Below are 15,516 nucleotides of genomic sequence, written 5' to 3' on the forward strand. Positions count from 1 at the left end.
GCTATGAAACACAACGACGGAGGTCTGTGTCCTTCAACCTCATGAGCAGTGATGAAGAATCCACTGCCTTCTCCAATGCATCATCTTATGCTTCTTCTTCTGATTTTTTGGACGAAAGCCCGCAACCTGGGAGATCCATCATAAAAACAAGAAAACAAGGAGGGGCAGGAAGAGGAAGAGGACAAAGACAAAGAGCATCGCAGCGACCACCGCCGACTCTCAGGAGCAGAATGAAACAGTAATCAACCTATCTAATACACCCTTATCTCCAGATTGTGTCAGCGTGTTGTCAAAAGGACTGTCTTTTTCTCCTACCTACCACACAAATGAATTCAACACTAAAGTGGACTTGTTCAGATTCTACCGCAGCCTCCACCTTAAAGCCTGGTACCACCATCACAGCGAAAGAAGTGTTACAACTGTTCAAAGCTCACCCTTCAGACCAAAATCACATTTTATGCCCCCAGTTTCGAATGCTACATTAACTGCCTTTACCAAAAAAGTGGATTATGAAATTGAAGAACTTTTCAGCAACTCTGCTCAGAAGGTTAGGGAGAATCTGACTAAATCTGAAAAACTGGCCATTGACCAATTAGCAAAAAATGATTCCCTAGTCATAAAGCCAGCCGACAAGGGGGGCGCTGTTGTGGTGCTCAACAAAGAAAAATACATTGAAGAAGCCCTAAGACAACTGAACAACTCAGATTTCTACAAAAAACTGTCTTCCAATCCAATGGATCGCACAAAAGAGAGACTGAATGAACTTTTGTCCACAGCCATGGAGGCCGGATGGATCTCAAAAAAAGAACACGATTTCCTCTTATGTGAACATCCCCGTATACCTACATTCTATATGCTCCCTAAAGTACATAAGTCCCTTGAATGTCCACCAGGAAGGCCTATTATATCTTCAAATGGTTCTCTTACAGAACCTGCCTCCCAATTTATAGATTTTCATATAAAGCCTCTCGCCCAACAGCTCCCGTCTTACATACAGGACACTACTCATGTCTTAAAGATCTTGAATGAGATGACCGTTTCTGATGATTCGTATCTGGTCACTATGGATGTAGAGTCTTTGTACACGAATATTGCTCATGGCGATGGACTAAAAGCTTTAAACCACTTCCTATCCAACAGGCCTACTGACTGCTCACCTCCATCTGATTTCTTAATTAAACTCACTGAATGGACATTGAAAAATAACATCTTTCTGTTCCAAGACCAATTATACCTTCAGGTATGTGGGACTGCCATGGGGGCATGTTTTGCCCCAAATTATGCAAATCTTTTTCTAGGCCTATGGGAGAAGGAATGTGTTTACAATAATGTCTATAGTGACAAGATAAAGTATTATGGGAGGTACATAGATGATATTTGCCTAATTTGGACCGGTTCTGAAGATGAGTTGTTTATGTTTCATGATTTGTTGAATAATAATGATAGAAATGTTAAACTATCTATGGAACATTCAAAAACAACTATTAACTTTTTAGATCTAACTATCTCAAAAGGACTGGATGGCCGGCTCCATACTACGGTCTTCCGCAAAATTACAGACAGAAATACTATGTTGAGAGCAGATAGTTTCCATCCAGTCTGGCTAAAAAACAATATACCTTTTGGACAATTCCAACGCCTGAGACGTATATGTGATTCAGACCCAGAGTATGAGAAGCAGGCCAAAATCATGTCTGATCGTTTTACCCAGAGGGGCTACCAAACTGATGTTGTACAGTCTGCCAATGAAAAAGCTCTCTCCACTCAGAGGACAGATCTGTTCAAAAAGAAGAAAAGAAAGTCATCTGGTCAGGATCAAGTTTACTTTGTCACAAAATATAACAGCTTTGCCAATCCGATTAAAAGGATAATTTTGTCCAACTGGAACCTGTTGAAAAGTGACCCTACTCTTAGAGAAGTATTTCCAGTCCCCCCCAAAATTACATTTAGGAGGGCCCCCACCCTTCGAGACAAACTTGTGCCTAGCCATCTTAATGTGAAAAAAAAGACCACCTGGCTCCATAGACCGATAACTGGTACATACAAATGTGGCCATTGCAACCATTGCTCCAACATGAAAGAATGCAAACAATTTATTGATTTCAAATCTAACAAAACATATAACATTCAAGCATTCATCAACTGCAGTACCACCTTTGTGGTGTACCGTTTATCATGCCCCTGTGGCTGTTTTTATATAGGCCGTACAAAAAGGCGTCTAAAAGACAGAGTCTCCGAGCATAAAAATGCCATTAGGAAGGTTAATTTGGATTATCCTATGGCTAAACATTTTCACACAGCACACAATAGCAATCCAGATGGGTTAATGGTTGAAGGTCTAGAAACTATCAAAAAGAATATTAGGGGTGGTGACAGGCTAAAATTATTACTACAAAGGGAAACTTTCTACATCTACACTTTGCAGGCCATGACATACCCAGGATTAAATGAAGAAATTGATTTTAGTCCTTATTTGTAATGACTTTATGTATCTTCTTTTGTTTGTATGTTTTTTTTTTCCCCTCTACCTGGCCATCCACTGGCTTGTGACACCTGTATGGCCATCTAGTGGCTCTTGCATGTATTTTTAGGGCCCGAGCACTGAAAGTGCGAGGACCCTATTGTATCTGTGATGTTTATTATTATTATTATTAGGGCCCGAGCACTGAAAGTGCGAGGACCCTATTGTATCTGTGATGTTTATTATTATTATTATTATTATTATTCTCGCCGTAAATAAATTGCCTTTTTGGAGGCCTTAAAATGCTCGAAAACTCACCAAATTTTGCACACGCTTCCAGAGTCGCGTAAAATTACGTATTTTATGGGCGACAGGCATGGGTCCACAAGAATGGGCTCTATAGCGCCACCTATTTTATGTTTTTTGACGAGCCCCACAATATGGTTTGACTTACAGCAATGACCTTTATGTGAGTATTATATTAGACAAAGAGCTACAAAAAAGTCTCTTGGACCCATGCTCTAACTCACACAGGAAGTCCGGCATTTTGAACAGAAAAAGTCATTTTTCATGAATTCTGATCATTTCTAGGCCTCGTACTTTAACGAACTCCTCCTAGAGATTTTATCGAATTGGCTCACAACTTGGTTTGTACAATCTAGACACATGGCCGACGCTAAATTGCGAAGCTTTTAAGTTTCTGCCAGAGGGCGTGACCGTAGTGATCCGGCGAAGTTTGAGGTCATTTTTAAGCTTCGCCATCAAACATCAATTGGCTGTAACTCAGCAATACATGATTTGATGTGGTCGAAAACGTATGTGCATGATTGTAGGTTGAGCCTGAACCCATCTATGGTGGAATATTCAGGATCGGTTGTAGCGCCACCTGTTGGCACCAGGAATTGTCATGTCTTCTAGTTTGCATCTGTGCTCCAAACGAGATCAGTTTCTTGATCTCAAAGTTGGTCAGATAATAGGTAAGGCATTGACGATGAGTGACAGAGAAAACTGTAAGTTTGTGTCAAAGGGCGTGGCCGTTAGAGGTTGTCAAATTTCGGGGTCTCGCCATGAACATAAAAGTTGTTGTAACTTAAACATAATTGGTCAGAATCAACCCAAAATCAATTCATGTAATCAGGCTTCCATTCTGAACAAGTGGATATGACAATCTTGGATGAACTCCATAGCGCCACCTTTTGGTCAGGTATACATTTTTCATCAAATTATGTGCTGTAATGGCTGTTTCGTTCATCCAATCTTAATCCAATCGACACATATGATTGTCAGTAGGTTCCTTGTTGACCGTGTCGCGTATCGTGGCCGTAATTTGAAAGGAATTGGCATTTTTATGTCACTCTGTATTTCTGGTAAAATATTAATTAAAAATCAGAGATTTTGTGTAAGGAAAATTAAATGACAGTTTCAGATAGCTTACAACAGGACTAAAAAATCATACACTGGAACATATTATTTTTGAAGAACTCCGTCACTCTAAAAATTAAAAAAATGAACTAATAACATAAAAAGCTATGTCTTTGTCACAAAATGTCAAAATTGACATCCGACTTCATAGATATGTTGTTTACTATAATGAGAAAAAATATCATGTTAATTCCATAAGTCAAAGATACATGAGTGATTTTTAAATAATATTTATGTGTGATCAGGCTGCCTGACATGTTGATCTCTCAGTCTCTCAGCTCCAGCAGCTCCAGCAGAGTGGAGAGGGGAGGGGCTGAGCTCCCGCCGGGCGAAGGTGTTTGGAATGCGTGCGCAGCTCCCCCGGGGGCGGGGGGGTGGGGGTGGGTGGAGGGGGTTGGGGGGGTGGAGTTTGGAATGCGCGCGCAGCTCCCACGGGGGGAGGGGCTGGTGTTCAGCGCGGCCGCCATCTTGGTCAAGGCGCCGCATTGACTGCCTGAGAACATCGGGCGTGGCCGCCATCTTGGATCGGTTTTTTTTTTTTTTTTTTTTACTTTATTTAAAAGAATTATCACAAAACAGTATACAAATAAAAAACAGAACATGTGCCAGGGGTGATGTTTGTTATTCAAGAAGATTAAACATATAACACAAGTCTACGGTTTTAAAAGCCTTTTCATTTGTTGATTTTAGGATTAATTTCAAGTAAAGTTCCATTTCTTTCTGGAAAACAAAAAAACAAGGGGTTTTCTTTGAAAATTTACTCTTATGAATATGGAATTTGGCAAGAAATAAAAACAGATTTATCAAAAAGTAACATTTTCCTTCTTTTTTAGAGAAACAATGGAAACCAAAAACAACATTTTCCCAATATAAATTAAAATCTATACCAAAGGAGTCAATAATAAATTTGCTAATATCTGCCCATAGTTTTTTCGAATGAGAGCAAAGCCAAAATAAATGGACAACTGTTTCTGGATGTAAATTACAGAAGGAACAATTTGTATTAATGTCCTTTTTAAATTTCTGCATGTAATGGTTAGCAGGATCATATTTATGTATGATTTTGTAAGAGACCTCCTTAACCTTATTTGTGATTAAAAACTTGTTAGGAAGCATCCAAGTTTTTTTCCAATCAATATGATCTGTGAAACGATTCCAATAAACAGTAATATTAGGAGTAGCAACAATATCTTTTTGAAATAAGGCACGTACCCTTTTATTATTATTCTTTTGGGTCAGTGAAAAACATATTTTACCTATTGGGGAGTCAGTTGAGAATGGGACAGACACATTTCTAGACGAGGAAGTACAACTGTTTTTAAAAAGCATTAAGGTGCCTGATGGAATAGCATTGGCGACAACTGAGAATTCTTCAGGAGTTACTTGAAGACTATGTCGTGATGAAAAGTCTCCGTAAGACAGCACAACTCCTTCCTCATTTAGCAGCGGACTCACCAGCCAGATCCGGTTCTGAAACCAGGTTTAAAAAAAATGATTTATTTCTAACTAGGATATCTCTATTGTTCCAAATAATATAACGGTGGGGTGAAAAGTTATGCTTATAGATAAGAGTCCATGCAAGGAGGACCTGTTTATGAAATACAGATAACTTAACTGGAATTTTTTCTACATTATAATTACAAGACAGTATGAAATGAAGGCCTCCAAAACGAGAGAAAATATGGTGGGGAATAAAATTCCAGATTGAGGTGGGATTCTTCATAAAATTTTTCGCCCAATTAATTTTAAATGTATTGTTTAAAGTTTTAAAATCCAGGAAATTAAGCCCTCCAGATTCATAAGTATTCATGACTATACTTTTTCTAATGTAATGTATACGATTTTTCCATAGGAAATTAAAAAGCATCTGGTTAACAGTTTTACTAATTTTATTATCTAAATGTAGTGATAAGCAGCATAAGTTAGTCGAGAAATTCCTTGGATCGGTATCGCTTTGACTCCAGTGCGTTCACTTCTATTGTGGAAGGAGGTGTCTGCATAAGTAAAATAACTATAACTTGCTTAATTTTCAACCGATTTTCACGCAGTTTTCTTTGTTACAAACGGCAGACATGTAGCTACGATACAGGATGCTTGATGTACGTTAAATATGCAGGCTTTCATGCTAAACTACGTTCTGCAGGTAGTCACACTACTGGTTATGCTATTCAGGTATACACACACACACACACACGCACACACACACACGCACACACACACACACACACACACACACACACATATATATATATATATATATACATACACAAACACACACACAATATACACAAAACAAAATACAGTATAGCATATTAATGAATGTATTAATATATTTGAATAACAGACATAACAAACTTAAAAACAAAAAACATAATGGATGACAGCATACAATTGTCATAATGGAGCAAAAAAAAGAAACATTTGGAAGGAGTGTGTGTGTGAGGAATTGTATTTTAGTGTTATAAATGAAATTATATAATAATGCAATCGCTATGATATATAATTTTACAATATAATACAGTCAAAAATATATGAAATGAAGCAACATACAATATAATAATACAATATGCTATATTACTGGGTACGCTAATATGATATAACAACATGTAATATAATATGGTATAATAGATTAATATAATATCATACATTCTGGACCATGAGATACAGCTGTACTGTATGATCGTCGTTCATTTGAGTGATCTGATTTTAACTACTATCCTCTCATCTGTACCGCCATGATTTTCTCTGTATGTGTGTCTCTGTCTGTCTGTCTGTCTGTCTGTCTGTCTGTCTGTCTGTCTGTCTGTCTGTCTGTCTGTCTGTCTGTCTGTCTGTCTGTCTGTCTGTCTGTCTTTCTTTCTTTCTTTCTTTCTTTCTTTCTTTCTTTCTTTCTTTTCTTCTGACGAAAGGAGGTCCTTTTTTGCCCCCCTAAACGGCCCAAAAAGTCATCAAATTTTGCACCAGGCCTGGCGATAAATTTGATTTTTATGGTTTGCATTAATGGGCGTGGCCTAACGGCTCAACAGCGCCCCCTAGAAAACCTTTCTCTGCCATAACTTTTGAAAGGTTTGACATAAAGAGTTGTGGGTGGTGTCATGGGACTCGGCATTGAGTCCTTGACCATAATTGGTGAAAATTAGCCCCGCCCCTTCTTCTGATTGGTTGTCCCTATTTCCTGCTATAACTTTTGAATGTTTTGACATAGAGTCGTGGGTGGTGTCATGGGGCTCTGTAATGAGTCCTTGACCTTCATTGGCCTTAATTAGCCCCGCCCCTTCTTCTGATTGGTTGTCCCTTTTTACTGCTATAACTTTTGAATGGTTTGACATAGGAAGTCGTAAGTGTCATTTCTGATATGCTTATGGGGGGCGGTGGCCGTGAGTGCGAGGGCCCGTTCATCGCTGCTTGCAGCTTTAATTATTATTATTATTATTATTATTATTCTCGCCATAAATAAATTGCCTTTTTGGAGGCCTTAAAATGCCCAAAAACTCACCAAATTTTGCACACGCTTCCAGAGTCGCGTAAAATTACGTATTTTATGGGCGACAGGCATGGGTCAAAAAGGATTAGGCTCTATAGCGCCACCTATTTTATGTTTTTGACGAGCCCCACAATATGGTTTGACTTACAGCAATGACCTTTATGTGTCTATTATATCAGACAAAGCCCTACAAAAAAGTCTCTTGGACCCATGCTCTAAGTTACACAGGAAGTCCGGCATTTTGAACAGAAAATGTCATTTTTTATGAATTCTGATCATTTCTAGGCCTCGTACTTTAACGAACTCCTCCTAGAGATTTTATCAGATTGGCTCACAACTTGGTTTGTACAATCTAGACACATGGCCGACGCTAAATTGCGAAGCTTTTACGTTTTTAGTAGAGGGCTTGACCGTAGTGATCCGGCGAAGTTTGGGGTCATTTTTAAGGCTCGCCATGAAACACCAATTGGCTGTAATTCAGCAATACATGATTTGATGTGGTTGAAAACGTATGTGCATGATTGTAGGCTGAGCCTGAACCCATCTGTGGTGGAATATTCAGGATCGGTTGTAGCGCCACCTGTTGGCACCAGGAATTGTCATGTCTTCTAGTATGCATCTGTGCTCAAAGGGAGATGAGCGGATGGATCTCAAAGTTGGTCAGATAAATAGGTAAGACATTGACGATGGCTGACAGAGAAAACTGTACGTTCTTATCAAAGGGCGTCGCTGTTAGAGGTTGTCAAATTTCGGTGTCTCGCCATGAACATAAAAGTTGTTTTAACTTTCAAATACTTGGTCCAAATTGACCCAAAATCAATACATTTAATCAGGCTTCCATTCTGATATCCATTCTATATTTGGGACAGTTTGTCACCGACTTTATTCAAAATATGAACTCATTTTGAAATAAATCTTTACTTTGTCATGCAATGTCGAATTAACTTCTAACTTCGTAAAAATATTGTTGAAAATTATATGATTTGAGCATTGTATGTGCAAGAGGCGATTTATAATGAATGTTTTGAGTTGGATTAGAAGCATGAAGCTGTCTGCGGGCCGCGTGCGCGCAGACCGCGGGAACGCGCAGCCGCAGCTCCTGGAAGCTGCCGGGGGCGGGGCGGGGGAGGGGGGTTGTTGCAACTTGCAGCAACATGTGGAGTCACGCCGTCACGTCACGTAAGTTGTATTGTGGTTTTTTAATGCGTGTTGCAATTATTTTATTTTATTATATTATTATATTATTATTGAGCTTCCATCCGCGATCCCGATCAGGAGCGCGCGGCCGCGCGCGGCCACGCGCGGCCACGCGCAGAGCCGAGAGCCAATTTCTGCCCATTTCTGCAGCTTTGCCAAAAAATGCTACCTAAAGGTTTTCCACCTTTGTAGAGCCACAACTTTACTGTGTTTTACTCCCTAAACCACTTCCTTTTCACCCTCCTTGTCTCTTGCCAGGCCGTCATTGTAAATAAGAATTTTCTTAATGACCTGCCTGGTTAAATAAAGGCGAATGACTGAATGAATATCAAATAAAGCCATAGAATTGTTGTTTTTTTTCTCTTTATCGTATAATGTTCACAAAGTGTAATGCATTCATGTCATGGGTCGTGTATTTTGAAGGATCAAATAATCAACATCCCATTATCCATTTTACATCGTGCAAGAAATGATGCAAACTTTGAAAATCGACTGTGCGCATGCGCAGAACCCAAACGTAGCATTTTTTCGGCAGGGAGCAGAAATTGGCAGAACACCGGCTGGGACGGACCTGATGCTCTGATGCGACAGGTCTCTGCTCACACTGACTGTACGTTCATACACGGACGTAATATGGGGGGGGGGACATGTATCCTGCACTTTTTCAAAAGGCAGTTTTGGTCCCCTGCAGTTTTTACCGTCCAAAAACAATGTTACGCTATATTAAATGGAGACAGGTCAGCACTAGGACCAAGCGGAAAACGGCCGCTCAAGCTGAAGCCTGTTGTTTGGTCTGCCTGGGTCACGTCAGCTAGACGGATTTTAAGAATAAGAATAAGAATTACTTTATTAATCCCCAAAGGGAAATTCCTTTGTATGGCAGCTCATCTACTGTACCATTTGCAGATGAGAAGCTCTTCTGAATATCTCTTGGATGAGTTGATTATGTTGAAATGTTAATAGATAACCCTTCTGTGGTCTTTTGGTCAAATTGACCCATATTCACTTTTCTTTTATATCAAAAATATGATTTTCTTCCATATAACTGCCTCTGTTACACTCATTTCAAATAAAATTGATGATCACTACCAGAGCTGGTAGAGTAGCCAAAAATTGTACTCAAGTAAAAGTACTGTTACTTCAGAATAATATGACTCAAGTAGAAGTAAAAAGTAGTCATCCAAATAATTACTTGAGTAAAAGTAAAAAAAGTACTTGGTGAAAAAACTACTCAAGTACTGAGTAACTGTTGAGTAACGTCTGATTTATTTTTTTAACACACCCATTCAAAAAGACAAAAGTACAAAATAATCACCTTCAGGCAAATTAAAATCAATAAAATAAATTAAAATTAATAAAAAAATGAAAAATAGCTTAAATTAAAATAAGCGTAAAGTAAATTCAAGAACTTTAATAAATAATAAAATAACAGAATAAAAAAATAAATTAAGCACCAGTAGCACAAAATTTCAAGCCTTTGTACTTTTCTTTTTCAACCAGGCAGAACTAGAACAAACATGAACTCATAGAAACTCTGTGTGTGTTTGAGTCTGTGTAAATGTGACAAAACATGCAAAAACAAACCTTTTTCCCAAAGAATCACTCAGTGATGTCATGAGATTGTACACGGATAAAAAGGATAAAAGAAAAGTAACAGCTCAACGTAGCCTAATGTAGCGGAGTAAGAGGAACAGTTTCTTCTTCACAAATCTACTCAAGTAAAAGTAAAAAGTACAGTTATCCAAAACTACTCCTAAAAGTACAACATTTCCCAAAACTTACTCAAGTAAATGTAACGGAGTAAATGTAACTCGTTACTACCCTCCTCTGATCACTACTTGCATTGAATTATGGATATTTTATTCAATTTCTCCTCTCCTGTGATATTCAATTTGACCCACCAACCACTGGCTGGTGCTGGGTGGTGGTCCAAACATTTTAAATGATTTCATTTCATTTTCACATATACCCGTCTGTGATAATCCATCAATTTATATGCCTCTGAGTTTAACTATAGTCAAAAAAATTCAGAATTTCGGCTTATCTTTATCTATCTCAAAAATGAGCTATGATTTTATGTAAATGAGGTCTATTGACCATTCATTCCAAAAATAAGTGTAAAATTGGTGGTAATGAGTTGGAGTGAAGTTGACTAACAAGGTGAAACACAGAATTGGGTGATAATTAAAGCTACATGCTTTACAACCAGTAAAACCACAAAGGGAACAGTAAACTTAAAAGTAACAATAGAAAACTAGAAGAACTACTAGAAAACACAGTGAACTGAAAGAGTTTGAGTTTTCTTTTTTTTTTTTTTTTACCTTGTCTGCACACATATTAATGATTGAAACAAGAGGAAAATTGGTTCAAAACGAGCCGGCAATGGCACAGTGTCTGCCCGGCTTTAAACAGAACCGCAGCCAGTACTCGAGTTGTAAAAAAAAATCAGGGGGGATGGTGGATTTTATCATATGGGGACAGATAATTTGTGCTGATTACAAATAATATAATATATTACAAATAATAGCAGTGACCAAAACACCTGCAGAAATACTGCAGGAATGACATAGCAGCAGTTAAATGCAGCCTTCTGTAAGCTTTAAATATCCACTGGGCTTACATCAAATACATCAAAACACAACAATAAAAAACACTTTTCTGAACTTATCAATATGACTCTGTCCTTCACAGGATAAGTAACATGGATCACTGCAAAAACTCACAATCTTAACAAGAATATTTGTCTTATTTCTAGTGAAAATGTCTCATTTTAGTAAAAAAAACTTCATTACACTTAAAACAAGACTCATAACTGAAAAAAAACACACCATTTTCATCTGTTTCACCTGTTCACCTGTTTTCACTTAAAATAAGTAGAAAAATCTGCCAGTGGAACAAGATTTATTGCTTGTAATGAGAAGATAAATCTTGTTTAATTTTATTTATTTTTTTACATTTATCGTATTTTTAATATTCTCTTTTTGGGGGGGGCTGGAAGGAGGGGCGTTGGCCATGAGTGCGAGGGCCCGTTCATCGCTGCTTGCAGCTTTAATTTATTTTATTTTTCTTCTCTTCTCTCTACCTGGCCATTCACTGGCTTTTGTCACCTGCGTGGCCACCTAGTGGCCCTTGTATGTAATGTTTACCTGGAAAATGGTTCATGTGACTTCCTACCTGTGCAGGGCAGGTGTATATAATTAGGAATTCCTGTTTGAGCAGTACCCTGAAGAAGGCTTGCGCCGAAACGCGTGGGTCTCTGCTCCCATGTTTTTATACTAAATAGCCATGTTTCAATAAAGGCTTTTTATATTTTTCCACAAGAAGAGTGCCTTGGACTCCCTTTTTTTGATTAGATATTGTTTTTTCCCCCAAAACCAAAGAGCACCTTCAAGATTCTTTCTTAACAATTCCCTGAGCACTTCGGATTTTCTCTTCACTTGATGACTACTCAGCACTGGGGAAGTGCTTTTCTGAAGTAGCTCTACCCGCACTCTGAGGGTATTGGAAAGTTCTACAAACAAGCTCAAGATGGAGAATGGACACAGCACAGCATTCTCATATTCAAGTGAGCAAGGCAAGAACATTATTGTAACTCAGTCTTTACTTGATGATACACCTGGACTGCCTGAAGTTGAATCAGACTTGAAAAATGAATACTTCAAGTTAAAAAAGCTGTCTGAGAGAGAAATCAGACTGCACTGGAACATTGTCAATATGTCTGATTACTGGCGCGAAGGCCGTATTCCAAGAGGCCTGCGCATCAAGAAATTCCCTGCATTTGGCTTAGAAGATCCAGATTTTAGATCCAGATGGGAAGGCATTCTAAATAAATGCTCACTGGACCTCATTCTGTTGATAATTGAGCACAATAAGAGGGAGAGAGAAGTGACACAAGAAAAACTTGACGAAATAAAGACACAAATATCTACAATTGATGATGAACAGAAAAAGCTGCCATTTGAAAACAAATTGAAGGAGGATCTTGAGAAACTGACAGACTGGGTGAGACAACAGAAAGTCAAGAAATTCAAAAGAGATGAAAATGACTACAAAGAAGGGAAAGTCTACCGCTGGCCTGAACAGAAACGCTATGAAACACAACGACGGAGGTCTGTGTCCTTCAACCTCATGAGCAGTGATGAAGAATCCACTGCCTTCTCCAATGCATCATCTTATGCTTCTTCTTCTGATTTTTTGGACGAAAGCCCGCAACCTGGGAGATCCATCATAAAAACAAGAAAACAAGGAGGGGCAGGAAGAGGAAGAGGACAAAGACAAAGAGCATCGCAGCGACCACCGCCGACTCTCAGGAGCAGAATGAAACAGTAATCAACCTATCTAATACACCCTTATCTCCAGATTGTGTCAGCGTGTTGTCAAAAGGACTGTCTTTTTCTCCTACCTACCACACAAATGAATTCAACACTAAAGTGGACTTGTTCAGATTCTACCGCAGCCTCCACCTTAAAGCCTGGTACCACCATCACAGCGAAAGAAGTGTTACAACTGTTCAAAGCTCACCCTTCAGACCAAAATCACATTTTATGCCCCCAGTTTCGAATGCTACATTAACTGCCTTTACCAAAAAAGTGGATTATGAAATTGAAGAACTTTTCAGCAACTCTGCTCAGAAGGTTAGGGAGAATCTGACTAAATCTGAAAAACTGGCCATTGACCAATTAGCAAAAAATGATTCCCTAGTCATAAAGCCAGCCGACAAGGGGGGCGCTGTTGTGGTGCTCAACAAAGAAAAATACATTGAAGAAGCCCTAAGACAACTGAACAACTCAGATTTCTACAAAAAACTGTCTTCCAATCCAATGGATCGCACAAAAGAGAGACTGAATGAACTTTTGTCCACAGCCATGGAGGCCGGATGGATCTCAAAAAAAGAACACGATTTCCTCTTATGTGAACATCCCCGTATACCTACATTCTATATGCTCCCTAAAGTACATAAGTCCCTTGAATGTCCACCAGGAAGGCCTATTATATCTTCAAATGGTTCTCTTACAGAACCTGCCTCCCAATTTATAGATTTTCATATAAAGCCTCTCGCCCAACAGCTCCCGTCTTACATACAGGACACTACTCATGTCTTAAAGATCTTGAATGAGATGACCGTTTCTGATGATTCGTATCTGGTCACTATGGATGTAGAGTCTTTGTACACGAATATTGCTCATGGCGATGGACTAAAAGCTTTAAACCACTTCCTATCCAACAGGCCTACTGACTGCTCACCTCCATCTGATTTCTTAATTAAACTCACTGAATGGACATTGAAAAATAACATCTTTCTGTTCCAAGACCAATTATACCTTCAGGTATGTGGGACTGCCATGGGGGCATGTTTTGCCCCAAATTATGCAAATCTTTTTCTAGGCCTATGGGAGAAGGAATGTGTTTACAATAATGTCTATAGTGACAAGATAAAGTATTATGGGAGGTACATAGATGATATTTGCCTAATTTGGACCGGTTCTGAAGATGAGTTGTTTATGTTTCATGATTTGTTGAATAATAATGATAGAAATGTTAAACTATCTATGGAACATTCAAAAACAACTATTAACTTTTTAGATCTAACTATCTCAAAAGGACTGGATGGCCGGCTCCATACTACGGTCTTCCGCAAAATTACAGACAGAAATACTATGTTGAGAGCAGATAGTTTCCATCCAGTCTGGCTAAAAAACAATATACCTTTTGGACAATTCCAACGCCTGAGACGTATATGTGATTCAGACCCAGAGTATGAGAAGCAGGCCAAAATCATGTCTGATCGTTTTACCCAGAGGGGCTACCAAACTGATGTTGTACAGTCTGCCAATGAAAAAGCTCTCTCCACTCAGAGGACAGATCTGTTCAAAAAGAAGAAAAGAAAGTCATCTGGTCAGGATCAAGTTTACTTTGTCACAAAATATAACAGCTTTGCCAATCCGATTAAAAGGATAATTTTGTCCAACTGGAACCTGTTGAAAAGTGACCCTACTCTTAGAGAAGTATTTCCAGTCCCCCCCAAAATTACATTTAGGAGGGCCCCCACCCTTCGAGACAAACTTGTGCCTAGCCATCTTAATGTGAAAAAAAAGACCACCTGGCTCCATAGACCGATAACTGGTACATACAAATGTGGCCATTGCAACCATTGCTCCAACATGAAAGAATGCAAACAATTTATTGATTTCAAATCTAACAAAACATATAACATTCAAGCATTCATCAACTGCAGTACCACCTTTGTGGTGTACCGTTTATCATGCCCCTGTGGCTGTTTTTATATAGGCCGTACAAAAAGGCGTCTAAAAGACAGAGTCTCCGAACATAAAAATGCCATTAGGAAGGTTAATTTGGATTATCCTATGGCTAAACATTTTCACACAGCACACAATAGCAATCCAGATGGGTTAATGGTTGAAGGTCTAGAAACTATCAAAAAGAATATTAGGGGTGGTGACAGGCTAAAATTATTACTACAAAGGGAAACTTTCTACATCTACACTTTGCAGGCCATGACATACCCAGGATTAAATGAAGAAATTGATTTTAGTCCTTATTTGTAATGACTTTATGTATCTTCTTTTGTTTGTATGTTTTTTTTTCCCTCTACCTGGCCATCCACTGGCTTGTGACACCTGTATGGCCATCTAGTGGCTCTTGCATGTATTTTTTATTTTATTTTTCTTCTCTTCTCTCTACCTGGCCATTCACTGGCTTTTGTCACCTGCGTGGCCACCTAGTGGCCCTTGTATGTAATGTTTACCTGGAAAATGGTTCATGTGACTTCCTACCTGTGCAGGGCAGGTGTATATAATTAGGAATTCCTGTTTGAGCAGTACCCTGAAGAAGGCTTGCGCCGAAACGCGTGGGTCTCTGCTCCCATGTTTTTATACTAAATAGCCATGTTTCAATAAAGGCTTTTTATATTTTTCCACAAGAAGAGTGCCTT

Source organism: Cololabis saira, chromosome 20 (genome assembly GCF_033807715.1).
Source record: "Cololabis saira isolate AMF1-May2022 chromosome 20, fColSai1.1, whole genome shotgun sequence".
Lineage (NCBI taxonomy): Eukaryota > Metazoa > Chordata > Actinopteri > Beloniformes > Belonidae > Cololabis > Cololabis saira.